General features: G+C 30.4%; 1 protein-coding gene across 1 annotated transcript in view; it reads left to right on the forward strand.

Moving 5' to 3' along the window:
- Nucleotides 1–12826, forward strand: part of LOC110995258 — a 69445-nt gene that overhangs the window by 35549 nt on the left and 21070 nt on the right. The window lies entirely within an intron of this gene.

Genomic DNA, 12826 nt, shown 5'->3' on the forward strand with positions numbered 1-12826 from the left:
CGGAGAAGATCAATGATTGATGTTATAATGGAAGCGCCTGCATATCTACAAACTATTCAAAGGATAGCGCAATGTTCATACAGTATTGCACTTGATGCATGATTGTATTGTCGTAGAGTTTAGTGATAAGTGCCATGCCATAATAAAAAAAATATTTCATATTTAGTTGAAGTTTTAATAATTTATTATAAATTATAAACTACAACCTTTTACGCCACAGATTTTTGTATGTTTCTAAATCATTAATTTTTTTAATAGGCAAGTAGGTGATCTAGCATTCTTTGCTTGACACACGCCGCCAATTTTTCGTCTTAGGCATGCCGGTTGTGTCTCCATATGTTCCTTTAACGTACGACAAAGTGTATATACGCAGTTAAAAAATCATTGGTGCCTAGCAATTTCTCAGGGTTGTGAAGCTCACGTTCCAGTTACGCTCTTATATAGCTATTACTGACGATAATATACAGGCTGGCTGCTAGCAGAATATTGGCGTATAGAATTGTCTTGTTAATATGTAGTCATACTACTTTGAGTATAAATACATAGAATTACATAACTGATGTTACTACTGTCACCTTAAGAAACTTCAAAAATTACGTGCGCATACCTAAAAATCAGTATAAACAAATAGAAGTTTATCCATGGGAAACCCAAACTGCAGTCAAAATACTTCGCAATACACATATTCAAACCAAAATCTTGAGTCAAATTAATCAATATGTATACATATTACATTATATTGTGTTTCAATTATTTCGTAATCTAAGCCGTTTTACTAAAACAGCTAAATGATAATTTAAATTTAATTTAATTTTTATTCACATTGTATCATTTTTATTTGACCTCTTTACTTTGAATTTAATTTATAATTATCAAACTGCTCATTAGTAGTCAGCTAAATACAATTATTAAAATCAAATCTATTATTTATTTCATAAAGCATAGTTTTAGCTGGAAATATGATCGAAATATAATTGTGTTCATTAATTTTGTTCGTAGTTAGTGCATTTACGGTAATTCTGCGTCACAGGGGTTTACCAATTATTATGCAGGTTATAAAATATATTAAGTTATATAAGTTATATTTTTTTTATATGGGAGAAAAATAAATAATTTTAGCGGTGGTAGTTTACATATTAGATAATAATAATATTTTTTTATTTATTTTTCTCCCATATAAAAAAAAATATAACTTATATAACTTAATATAACTTTTCTCTAAGTTACGTCTAATATATGGAAGTGAAAATTTAATTAACATAGTATTTTTCACATTTAGGATACAAGACATAGTTCTAGTATGATAACACTTACGATCAGATGTGTCATAAATCCAATATAAGCATACGAATGAAAGGATATGACCAGTATATAGGATCTGGAATAGAAATTAAACAGGAGTATAATAAGAAAGACTTAAAATCACTTTTACTAGAAGTCCCAATCGTATCTGCTGGAGTTGGTGAATTTTAGCCCAGTGTTAGTTATTTCATTGAGAAGTGGGGATGGACCTAGGAGGGTCTGGGCCTTACTGCTACCTGCTATTTCGTAGCAGCTGTAAAAACCGTTAGCCAGTATTCGAGATACAGAGTAGTGTACAACATCGTTTTCAAAAATACACCTGCAGGCTGAGTTACTCTAAGTGATTTGTGAGAAATTTACTTTATTCAAAGAAAAATTCAAAATTCACCGAAGGTCACTCAGGTATATAAATTATCTTAAAACAGCAATAAATAGGCATCTACAAATATTATTTACAGAAGATTCTACAACTTTTTCAAAATATTGTAGATGTCTTATTAAATATTAACTTTATTAACTTATTTGTTTGTTAATTATAGAAGTAAATTTTTATTTGCAATTTTTTCGTTATCAATGAAGCATGAAATCTTACGTTTTTTGAGTAATTAAAGTGTAAATTTTAATAAATACCTCAAAATTGTACATAATTAAAAGAAAATTTTCGAATTTGAGGTTTTTTCAATTTTTTGCATTTTCTAATAATATTTCCTATGGTAATGTATATTTTTTTTACACCATCAGAAAGTAGATATTTCAACGAACAAAAAGCCCCCAAACTTTTTGAAAAAAGCTGAAATTTTGACGTCAGAATTTTCGATTGAAAATTAGGGTGCTTTTTTGATATTAAGTTAAAATGAGGCGAAAAAATAAATATTTTTAATCAAATAAATTACAGTATATTTGGGATATAATAAGGTAAGTTTTCACCAAATTTCGTAGAAAAAAAAAACTTTTTGAAAAATATATAAATAAAAAACCAAAAACTTGGTTTTTTGAATTTTACACCTAAATTTTTAGGTTATGTGAAAAAATTGTAAATACCAAAGTTGTAGATCTTTTTATGACCTACAACTTTGCCATTTAACTTTTTTCCATAGGACTGGTAGTTTCGCCGGAAATCAAGATAAACAATTTTTCCCCCTTAAAAGTCACCCCCCTCCCACTTCCCGAACTCGGATCGACCGTAATTTATTTTTCCTTTCATTTTGATCATATTCCCCTGCATTTCTAATAGGTTTCATCCTACTGTAATTTTTTTTGGTTTCAAAAATTATCGACACTGGTCTACTAGTCCTAGACCCTTTTGTCAAGTAGACAATCGTTAACCTTATTTTTAATTTTTTTCACACAGTTTTCCTAAAATAAATTTCTTACATTTATTAAAAGGCAGATAAAAGAGCCTCTGGGATTTTCTTAAAAAAAGTATGACTTTTCTCAAAAAATACTATTTACGACCAGGCCTACCCAATGCAAGTTCACCACCCACGGTTGCATTGAATATTATACATGTCAACTTCTCTTCTACATGGCTAAACAAATGCTTAATTTTTTTGGCCATGTAGTTTGTTATCTTCACATGTCGCTTCGTCCTCTTTTGACTCAAGCTGCTTCCATATCTCTCTATTACATATTTTACCACACAATATTACACCACACATCCATTCTTTCTTTGGCACTCCCAACATTCACTATCGTATGGTGACGTTGGAACGAGCACTCCGCTATTTACGGTCAGTAGAGTTTGAGATTTGTTGGCTATGCATAAATGAATGAATCGTTCTTCTATATCATCGCCATCCGGAGTACACATACATCCTAAGTACACAAACTTATCACTTGTTCCACTTTTGAACCATCTATCTGAATACCACATACAGTCCTATTGACGCCTCTTTCAAATACCTTACCTACTTTGTCTACCCTGTATAAATATTACAATTAGCGACCTTTATTAAGGTACTTATGCGTTGTGTACCCGTAGTAAATCGGAACTTGATTCACATAAGCTTCCTCGATAACACACAGTTTTCAATAATTAATTTCCTTAGATTAGCTTAAACTCGTCAGCTTTGTAATATTAGTATACGTTTGATTGTAAACCCAACCCATTAAAAAAAAAAAAAAAAAAAAACTAGTGGATTAATTTGATGATTATAAACGTTAAACGCTGTTGCATAATCAAGTGTTTTGAGATAGGAAGCAATCTGGGTTAGTTATATTAGACGCCGCGAACTCGGTTATGCGCGTATTAGCTTTTGAATATATTTTAGTTTTTTGTTTAAAATCCCAAGTTTAAACGGCCACATAATATGTAAGTCAAAGGTTGCTTTTTCTTGTATAGTTTATGTATTAATTAGTATATAATGCTAATAAATTTAATAAACAACTTAATTTATTATTGGGACTCAAAAAATTATGATTTTTTTTAAGAGTGTAATGTGTTAGCCATTTTTTTCTTAACTGAAGATTTTTAGTGTAAACGATTTGTAGAACATTGCAGTGTTCTTTGTATGAAAAGACAAGAGGCAATTTATTTCTCAAAAACCGGCAGAACGCTTGTCACGAAGAGACAAGGTATTCACAAAGAAGGTGAATGTTTTTAAGAAGAAAAATATTAAGTTATAGTTTTTAAAGTCGGCTTAAATTAAATCTGCCAAATCTAATCTAATCTTCAAGTTTAGTCAACGGACATATACCTCCATGCTGACCTCTAATCCCGAGAATAGAATAATTATTTCTAGCTGCTATAGAATCTGATCACCCTCTTCCACCAATCAAATGATTATTTCAATCAAAACTATTTTGTGCCATCCCAATTGTAACATACATATTTTTAATATTAATTGTTCACTTTAGAAATTATAGATTTAAGGAAGAAATCACTACAAATACTAAATCACTACTAATAAACTACAATAAAAAATTTATAATTCAGTATTTATAAACAATTTGTTTTATCAGATATACATATACCTATCATGCTTCTAAAAATGAGTTTGCAAATAATTTAAATTAAATTTAAACCGTTAAATTAAAACAAGATTAGAAACCGGATGAATTCAGGAAACATGTTAGCAAAACGAAATCTCAATCTCAGCGGTATACAAAATCTGAATAAACAGAAATAAGCAGAAACAAATTTCAGTGACACAGCGAGGAAAAGCAAAAGTTGCAGTCATTAGAGTTGCTTAACGAATTCTGTCGGTATGTTAAAACGACAGATAAAACTTGCTCACAACTCGTCGTTACGATTTTATGATTTTCATAGCAACACTTTCTGACAAGCGTTTTATTACTAACTTCTACATTTTATTAGTTCTTGACAACTGTGAATGAATTAAAGCATGCCTTTTTTAAATGACTATCACTTTGTTTCATTCAAGCTAATTAATCAACAAAACTTCAAACTTTAAAAAACCGTCAAGATATGGTCATCAAAGAAGCTGAATATTGAATAATAAATGATCAACACAAACAGTTAATACAATAATTTTATAATATTACGAAAATATATTCAATTATATCAAAAAGTTCGTCTATAACCAGTCTAAGGTAGCCACGATTTAATGTGAACCGGTTCTAACATTGTTAATTGTCGACACTTTAATATCGCGCACTCGATGATAAATCGTCAAAATGTTTGATGGGATTTTGTAGTATTTTGAATTTCAATGGTTTTGAATTGACATTTGGCACGTCGAGTTCTCATAAAGAACAATGATTATCATAAATAGAAGGAAAGTAATAAATGTTGGGAAGAATAAAAGATATTTTATACTATAATTTATAATATTGTTGAATATCTATTATCTAGTTTCTAGCTTTGAGCGTACATAATTATTATGCTTTGGTTCTATATGGACGTTTGAATTTATAATTTTATTTTCATTTATTCGTCATATGAAACATTTTACAGCCTACCCGTTTTCTTAAATATTCAAGTTAAAATTTCTATCCTTACAATCTTTGCAAACTAATAATATATTGAGGTAAATTCTTTCTGTGACATAAAAGTACTAGTTAAACTTAGTACTTTCAAGAATAGGTCATGAATAATATGATACCATCCCTTTTCTGTCGCAGACAAAGTGCTTCGTCCCTATAAAAAATGCTTAATTTACTCGAGATTTAGGAAAAATATGGACTACAGTAACAACAGGATTAGGGAACAGAATTGTGGAATCATTTTTTCTTGTAAGAAAATTTCAAGAAATTTTCTTGATTGCAAGCTTATCGAAGATAATATATAATCTTAATATAAATAAACCTCCTGTCACGATGTTTGTTCGCGATGGACTCCTAAACTACTTAACTGATTTTAAATTTAATTGGAACACCGTGAGCAGTCTGGTAACAGACTATCATATCTCTTAAGTTGAACCAGTCTTTCGATCTTTAAGTATAGTCGCAATTTTATTTTATTGCAAATATTTGTTTATTATTTGATACAATTCTAACAGATGGCGCTGTGTTAAAACTACCAACGTTTCACACAAGCTATCACATAAGTTCACCTACCGTTTCCCTTGAAAAGTTTGCTACTATGTGATATAACAAACACCTTAGCCACAGCAACGCTTGGCCAAGTCTTCTAGTTATTTATAATAAACTTTATTTTTGTTTTTAATAGTTAATTGACAATGATATTAATAATGAACTAGTTATAATAAATAATTAAATAGCGATATGTAACGTTAGTTAATTAATAATTGAAAATGTCAGTTATTTCGCTACACTTGAACGACATGTCCAAAGCACACAAGGCGCGGCTACTTCGTTAATGAAAACATAAACTTAGTAACAAATAAAATCTTAGGCGAAGATCTTGAGGTAGTAGGTGAGGTTGTTTTATTGATTACCACTTTATTATTTTATAATTATTAAAAAAAAATTATAGAACCAGGGGCAAATGGGCAGGAGGCTCGGCTCACCTGATGTTAAGTGATACCGCCGCCGCCCATGGACACTTTCATTGACAGTGCGTTGCTGATATATTTATACCTAAGATTAAACGAGATGAAACCATAAAATATTATATCATGCTCGCTTTCGTTCGTAATTTTAGATTGATGTTTAGAACTTCAGAAACTATACACTAAATCTAAATTTTGTAAGAAATTCACATATACCAACTAAATTTGTTATATTCTAAGTTAAAACAATTGTAACAAATAATGAATACGCTTTTTAACATACAACAGAAAGCTAATATAATTTAACGATTACAAGAACCAATTATGTCTCATAATACATTCTATACACGTACATAATTGCACAAAGTTCTATTTGTTCAGATAATAGGTATAATATTAACCCCGGCATCGCACGCGGAATTGACTTGCACTGAAATACCGAAATTACTGCGCGCTTTAAGTTCAAAGTTGACTCGGGTTTAAATTGCCGTCATTAACAGTTTATTAATTATGTTCCAAAATGGATAAAGTAAAATTTTATTTAGTGGAATAAAACTTAATATTAATAAATGAAGCTTTAACATGAGGTTCTACGTCTGTTTTACAATTTAAAATTTGTTATTTTTGGGACGCCAGATTGGAAACCTTTGTTTCGACCATTTGACAATATTTTACTTGTCAAAATGGATTTTATTCGATTTAAATTGGGTCACATTGAACCTGCAGCACCGTCTTGTAATACAAAGAAATAAATCCTCATTCAATCAATATGTTTATTATATATCCATCCATTTCATAATAAGTTTGTATTATGATATAATCAATCATAGATTACCATCTGAAATACCTATTCTATGACGTGGTAAATACAATCGAAATGTATATCGTTTTATAAAACTGTTAGTCGTATTTCCAACTGCGAAAATAGTTTCGCTAGTATTTCGTGTCTTGTGCCAAAATTAAAAAGGAAATATACTAGCATTTAACTAACCTTTAGCTGCAGCTAACTTCGAGACAGTTTTAAACTTAAATTGCCAAGTTACCTACACTGCAAGTTTGATGCCATAGTAAAACTCTTTGCTTTATAAATGTCTTATATAGATTTATGTTGCATATAACGTTGGCTCTGGAAAAATACGTTCAGTAATTATACTTTTGAATTAAATCGCCTCAATGTTACAGAATATTTTTAATAAATTGTCCTGAAATTAGGCATTCTTGTAATTTCGTTTGGATATGTTATTATTACCCCGTGTCTGTTTGTTACCAGGATAATATAATATTGGAAAAGATTTTCATTGTACCCATGTACCGGGTGTCTCAAATCAACGTAGACTAATGAATTAAATATTTAAATATTTTTAATAATTTTACTGAACTAACAACATATTATGGACTTATTTATTTATTTAATTATAAGTAATCTAACAGCTTATACTTATACAGATATAATACAAAATACTAAGACAATACAGAAAGCCAAAACAGATTACATAGATAAACAATTTATGTATAAAAACAGAAAACAAGCAAGCACATTAAAAGACAAAGATACATTAAAAAAAAAAATAAAAATAAAAAAAAAATAAATCAAAATACTAAAATTTGACATTTAAAAGCAACAAATAATACTAAGAATTTAAAACTACTACTAAAAAAATCAGATTCTTCCCGCTTCTCCAAGTTCTTGACATCTCACTTTTATTGTATTCTATTCTGTTCTGTTCTGTTCTATTCCGTTATATTCTCTTCTATTAGGTTCTGTTCTATTCGGTTCTACTCGGTTCTATTCGGTTCTATTCGGTTCTATTCGGTTCTATTCGGTTCTATTCGGTTCTATTCGGTTCTATTCGGTTCTATTCGGTTCTATTCGGTTCTATTCGGTTCTATTCGGTTCTATTCGGTTCTTCGGTTCTATTCAGTTCAATTCGGTTCTATTCCGTTCTATCCGGTTCTATTCGGGTCAATTCGGTTCTATTCGGTTCTACTCGGTTCTACTCGGTTCTACTCGGTTCTACTCGGTTCTAATCGGTTCTATTCGGTTCTACTCGGTTCTACTCGGTTTATTCGGTTCTATTCGGTTCTACTCGGTTCTACGCGGTTCTACTCGGTTCTATTCAGTTCTATTCAGTTCTATTCCTATTCCTATTCTATTCTATTCTAATCACAAACAATTTTCTTAATTTTACTTTGTTTCTTAAGTTATTCTGTTTTTCAATGTAGTCATTGATAACCTTCCAAGTTTTAATACTTTTTTTAACTTTTTTCTATAGTTATAATTCACTTATCCTTAAAAGTCCGGTAAATATGAGGGATGTTCCAAGAATTTGAAGCCAACTTCTTGAATGGCAGCCATCTTCACTCTCGACTTGCGCGCGGGCGCGGGGGCGTTTTCTTGGTGAATTAAAACATCATTACCGAGTTAACCACGCTTGCGAATTTCATCACGCAAACTGATTTTTTTTACACTTATAAAGCCTTAATCATCGATCCACTATTAATCCTTTTATTAGTGGTATTGGATCTTGACTATCCCAAAATAAACAGTCCAAGAACCTTATTTCAGAATATTTTGGAATATTCTTTCCAGTTGGAAATAACGGTTTCTTCTGTGTTATGGACGGTTTTTTTTTGTTTACGGGTTGTTATGGTGAAGATATACATAAAATTTTCATAATTTAGCAAAAATTGTTGAAGATCTTAACCAAAAACACCTGTAAGATTCTAAGTTTCGTATTTTGTTGTTGTGACGCACAGAAACGATCGCCGGCACTTTTTGCATACCCAACGTATTATATAATGGACTCTTCCGATATATTTTTTTCTATATGTTCTACTATAAAATAAACAGTAACACGACAATCTGCTAAGACTTTACTAACTTTCAACTTTTTTCATCAGTTCCGTCACTTCCGTTATATATTGTTTATGGAAGTACTTCCTCGTTTGGACCCAGAACACCAACGGGCAACCGTAGAATATTGTAAAATATGAACCCTTAATACTGCTCTCATGTCTTAATTTACGAGTCGTTATCAAATTCATAAAGATATTTTATTACGACGTCATGTTAAATTTTACTTACTCATTTTTTAGAAAACATTCTAATGACGAAAACAAATGACTTCTATTTTTTTAAACAAAACATAATTAACTGCTTTTTTTACTATTATATATATATATATATATACATGACTGGGCTATGCCTGAGTTTGTTTGTTTCTTTTTCGAGGAAATGTATCGTATAATCACTATTTATTGTACACCCTTCGTACAGTACGCAGGAGATAAGAAAGCATTTTAAGTTGTCAGCATTACATTTAAGATTAGGCTGTTACGTTCGCCGATTTGTATTGGCTGCTAATAAAAAGTATTACGATTTTTATGTTCGTCCTACGGTTGGTCGTAAATCTTTGCAGATGTAGTGGGTTTTTTAGTGCAACATCTTCTTGGATGACCCGTGGATATTTACGTGTTACGATTTAAAATCAAATCGTCTCAGATCTAAGGTTTTTTATATCTCATATTATTTGGATATTATCTGTTTTCTGTATTTCTTTTTTTTGACGTTCATATGTGTACATTATGCTGCCTGTATGAATAAATTATTTACGATTGTTTTTAATTATATGAGTACACAACATACAATAAAAAAACACATTTTTCCAAGGATTCCACCATAAACAAGACTTGAATTGTATTGTATATTAAAAATATAATCTGTAAATACTTTTTATTTTCCGTAGTTCCGACCCACGGACAAACATAGCGCGTCAAATACGGCTACGATAGAAATATAAAAGATACTTGTACAGTATATAGTATTTCAAATTTTAGATGCACTTCAATTTCAACGTTTGTAAACGAAAAACGTATTTGGCAAAAGTCACTCCACTCAAAAACTAAACTTTTGGGCCGGTTTTTTACAAACTGTCAACCCTTATTTTTATTCTCTCCTGCCAAAACTACAGGTACAAACTCAATGTACAAAAAATAAAAATGAGTGTTTTAAATTTCGAATTTAATTTGCGAATCGTAAAATGTATTCAAGTAGGCTTTTGAGGCACTTTAAAACGTCATTCTCTCAACAAAATCAAATGAGATGGTTCAGTATTTTTTACGATTTTCACTATTTTTATAGAAAAGCCCGTTGCACAGTTTTAGCGTGTCTAAGGGTGCCTTAACGTTTTTTGTCTGTGTAGTCGAAATTGTACATAAATATTTCTGAAACTGGCTACTAGCAGATTCAATTCTGTAATAGTGATTGATTAGGTTGATTTTATGTTTAAGTAAACGATTTCTGTAAGTTTAGATTAGATTGATTGAGATTAGATTGGGTAATGAATAAAGTGATCTTCAGTAAAAAGGAAAAATTACTTACGTATATGCATCCATATTATTAAGCGTAGGTTTTATTTTGATATTTTCGGTGAGACAAATAATTTGCAAAAGATTTATATGCCTATCTGTAGCGCTCAATATTTCTTTTATTGGTCGGGGTTCAAATGAAAAATGAGAACTTAGATGTGCTTACTAGCTAGGTTAGCTTAGCTGCCCATGGACATCTGCAACGACATACGAGTATGTTTTCGGAAGTTAAACTTTTACACCCTTCTTTACCTACATCCAAAACGATTTAGATTTTTTTTAGTGCTTAAAAAGATGTTACCTTAAGCTAAAACTTTATTTTAAAGATAGAAAATGAATAAGCTTCATGAAATATTGTATGTGTTAATCTGACGGTCTGTTGGCCTTGAATCGTTGACATAGTTTCTCTAGATTAAAAACTAGAATCTTATCGATCTCATGTTCTACTTTATAATTAAGGACAGTGAAGCTATAATTAAAAACTGAACTAAAATTTTACTTTGCTTTATTTTAACACATCAATATTACCATTGGTTTAAAACACTTTGTCCAATCATAAAGTAACCGGCATAGACTACACGGCAATAGCGATCTTCTTTTGTTTTAGAGTGGTTTAGTGCTCCAAATAGTCTTATGGATTTAACCTCATATTCCCATAGAGTGATAACTTTTTATTAGAGATTCATAGTTTCAGTTTCATATATTTACAAAAAGATTGTTTGTAACCTTAATAATATTACTAATATACACTATTTATAAACGATGGGTAAATTTAATGATACACTAAATTTTCTTCTTCTCATTCGGTACGTTCTTGCCAGAGAGAGCGGTCGTGATCGCTATGTGGTAGAAGGCGCAGATGTGAGGCGCTTCACGACGCTCCGCCTAGTCTAGTGCCTTCCACCTTTCCCGCACTAAATTTTAGTTCTAATGAATTTAAGTAGATATTTAATAATATTTTATGTAATAGTCTCAATTGTATAATTGGAAAGTTTTAATCGTATAAAGTATAAATATTTTAACTGAACTCAAATAATTAAAGTAGAATATTTTCCTACAAGACTATCAATATAAATCGCGTACTATAGATCAATACTTTATATAACCATGTAAGTCTACACAGGGGTAACCACATCGTTGGTGTAATGTAGCATAAAATGAATTTACTGTAGCGATTATGTTTGTATAACCTCCCAATCATCTGAACTGATTTACGCTAAAGTGTCTCAGATGTTGAGAAAAGCGGAAGAGGACAAGGGAAAACCGTTCCTTTAAATTATAATTGTATCATGAAATATTATAAAATATACTTTCAATACCTGAATCGTTTTAACAAGGAAACGCCCTTAAATTCGACTATTTCTGCGAAATTGGTGGCGGGAAAATTATGCCGTAATCTTTGTTTTTTTAACTGCGATCTGCGCTTTAACGGCGGGTAGAAATCTTAATGGGACATTTTGAATGCTATATCTTTCGTACCTAAAGGGAACCGAACAACGTTTTTAACAAGTTTTAATATAATTGTTACGGACTTTTTACTTTAAAATGTGAAATATTCTAAACACTTTATTAGGATTTGTAAACAGCAAATATGTGGTTCTTACATTGTTTATTCTTAAGGTAATTGGGCTGGTAAATAAAACTCTTTACACCACTTGTGAAACTTGTATTATTTTGAATATATTATGACCTTTCGCTGGTATATAAGAACTGATGCAGCACGTTGACCAACCTTACAATAATAATTAAAAGTTGGTATAAAACTTGCGCATAGAAGTAATTAGTTTAAAATGTTCACAATTTTGCGAAGAAATTGTACAAAAATAGTTTAAATACATCACATTATTTGTCGCAAAAACATTACTTTTTGTACTTATAAATATTTTAAAGGTTTTAAACATACAAAATACAACGAATCGAGATAAAATATTCATTTTGGTTAACATTATACATAATATACTTCTATGAGCACTAGCATTTAAACTAGGCCTAGCCTTAATGCTAGTTCCAGTAACATTAACAAATTTGTTAAGTTGTTTGTCATTAGATTCATGTGATTTTTTTATTAAACTAAATCTATAATAATATTAATAAAGAAGTAAACCTAACATTCTAAATCAACAAGAAAGCTTCTATAAATCTATGGAAATCCTTATTACAGGTCAAATTTCGCAAGAGATAAGACCTTTCCAGAAGGATTTGCCTGATTCTATCCTGAATCTGAGTTATGTGGCATTATTCTG

The sequence above is a fragment of the Pieris rapae genome, chromosome 17 (genome assembly GCF_905147795.1).
Source record: "Pieris rapae chromosome 17, ilPieRapa1.1, whole genome shotgun sequence".
Lineage (NCBI taxonomy): Eukaryota > Metazoa > Arthropoda > Insecta > Lepidoptera > Pieridae > Pieris > Pieris rapae.